Here is a 2,877-nt window from a genome sequence, read left to right on the forward strand (position 1 = left end):
TCTAAAATAAATAAAAAGGTTATTTGAAAAATAAAAGAAAAAAAGGTGGAGTTAATGTAGTGTGGTTAGGCGTAGAGTGGGTCCCTAATGAATGTTCTACTATTATAAACGGTGTGGGGCCAATCCAGTTGTGCCTCCTCACTTGTGAGCAATAGTTTTGTGATTTTGTCCCTCTCTTTGACCCCTGACCTGCAGACCAGACCTCTCTCATTTCATTTATTTATTTAAACCCTTTACTCACTCACTCACTCTCCTCCCTCTTTTGGTTCTTGCTTGCTTTGCTAACCTCACTAACGACACGGACACATTCTGCTTTATACACAGCTCGCACTTCTATATTAGGATTTGCTAACTGTTTTTATATTTTTAATACATTAAATATATTTAAAATCTTTTATTATTATATTTTTAAAATATACTCTTAGAACACAAATTAGTTAAATTTTTATATTATTAATCTAATATCATTAATATTATATCCTTAATAGTTAATTAGTCTTATTCTTATTATGATAATAATATTGAGTATCTCAATCTAGTTGGTATCCGTTGTGAGTTTACACTCTGCTCTATCGCATAATGTTATTAATGTAGGTGATAGTTACACAAACAAAAGTTGCTACTTTTTAATCACAATAATGTTTAGGAGAAAAAAGACTACATACAGTTAGAGAATCTAACTCCACTAACATTAGCGGTGGAGTTAAACCCTAAAGTGATCTTTGAGATTGGTATCGTATGTTTATAAAATTTCAATTGTACTAATTATGTTTTTGAGATTAACAAAAGTACAAGTGTACAACACGTTAGTCCCTAACCAATTTTCTGTTAACAGCGTGCTGATATGGCTTGATAACATGAACCATTAGTAACATGCATCACTTCATAATTTAATCATGTGTAATGATATGATGACGGGTCGATCAGTGACACATGGTATGCTGACGTGGACAAGTAAGCCACATGCCACAATGCTATTTGGTCATGTGTGCAATGATCCAACCTTCAGTATGTCATAATCATACTAAAAATCGAGTGCTACCAATTTGCTTTCCTTAACTTTAGTTATTAATTATTATATGAGCCTAATTTGTTGTTAAAATATAGTTTACCTTACATGGTAACTTTTTTTTTTAAAAATGTTTGGATTGACAAGAAGAAACATACACAGATAAAATCATAAATAATAATAAATAAAGCAGTTATAATAAGCAACCACACATATATACGTACATCTCGTATCAGTTAATAGTACTCAGTCATCCAGTCCTTAGTGGTGCACAAATCTTAGTTAAGACACCCCTAGTAGTAGCTAGATAATAACTATATACACATAATATCCAAAGTCTTGACCTATTTAAGAAGCCCCTAAGTTGGCGCTCAGCCTAGTTTAGATTATAAATCTACCTAATCCCTCTAGACTACAAAAGTGAGAAACAATATATTCTAGGTCTTCAAAATTTGGATCATGTTGAATGTCATCAAAAGGCAAAATGTCACATATTACTCTTCTGCACGATCATACGTCGTTACGGGACAACTCACTGGTACTTCATCAAGTAGCCACATAACAGAAGCCTCGTGTGGAGGATCTAGGTTAGAGTCCGTAAATAAACGGAGTCTGATGAGCGGATAATTTATACGCTTTTTGGCATTGTTTTTAGTATGTTTTTAGTAGGATCTAGTTACTTTTAGGGATGTTTTCATTAGTTTTTATGTTAAATTCACATTTCTGGACTTTACTATGAGTTTGTGTGTTTTTCTGTGATTTCAGGTATTTTCTGGCTGAAATTAAGGGACTTGAGCAAAAATCAGGTTCAGAGGTTGAAGAAGGACTGCTGATGCTGTTGGATTCTGACCTCCCTGCACTCAAAGTTGATTTTCTGGAGCTACAGAACTTGAAATGGCGCGCTTCCAATTGCGTTGGAAAGTAGACATCCAGGGCTTTCCAGCAATATATAATAGTCTATAATTTGGCCAAGAATAGACGACGTAAACTGGCGTTCAAACGCCAGCTTTCTACTCAAATCTGGCGTCCAGCGCCAGAAAAGGATCCAAAACCAGAGTTGAACGCCAGAAATGGATCAAAACCTGGCGTTCAACTCCACAAATGGCCTCTGCACGTGGAAAGCTAAAGCTCAGCCCAAACACACACCAAGTGGACCCCGGAAGTGGATTTATGCATCAATTACTTACTCATGTAAACCCTAGTAGCTAGTTTATTATAAATAGGACCTTTTACTAGTACCAAGTTGTTCACGTTGCCAGGGATTGTTCGAGCCTGGACATCACAATTTCGTGCACCAAGTTTTTGGCGCCGTTGCCGGGGATTGTTCGAGTTTGGACAACTGACGGTTCATCTTGTTGCTCAGATTAGGTAATTTTCTTTTTATTTTGTTTTCAAAAATTTTTCAAAAGTATTTCTAAAATTTTCTCATCTGTTTTTCGAAAAAAAAAAAAATAAAATAATAATAATAAAAATGTTTTCAAAAAATTTTATTCAAAATTTTTAAGAATGAATTCTAGTGTTTCATGAAGCATGTGAAGCCTGGCTGGCTGTAAAGCCATGTCTAAATTCTCTTGGACTGAGGCTTCCAAACCATCAGAGGCAAGTTACATATTTGATAAGTAATGAGCAGCAATTTGTTATCAAGAGCAATATACTCTGGTGTTAAATGCTGAAGCTTGGCTGGCCATTGGCCATGTCTAGTGTTTTGGACTGGAGCTTTCTTTGAAAGCTTGGCTGGCTAGTGAGCCATATCTAATTCCTGGACTGAAGCTTTAGACTAATATGGTAAGATTCCAGGAATTCATATTAAAAATTTTGGAATCCTTATTTTTTCTTTTTCATATAATTTTCGAAAAAATCCAAAAAAA

The sequence above is a fragment of the Arachis ipaensis genome, chromosome B03 (assembly GCF_000816755.2).
Source record: "Arachis ipaensis cultivar K30076 chromosome B03, Araip1.1, whole genome shotgun sequence".
Lineage (NCBI taxonomy): Eukaryota > Viridiplantae > Streptophyta > Magnoliopsida > Fabales > Fabaceae > Arachis > Arachis ipaensis.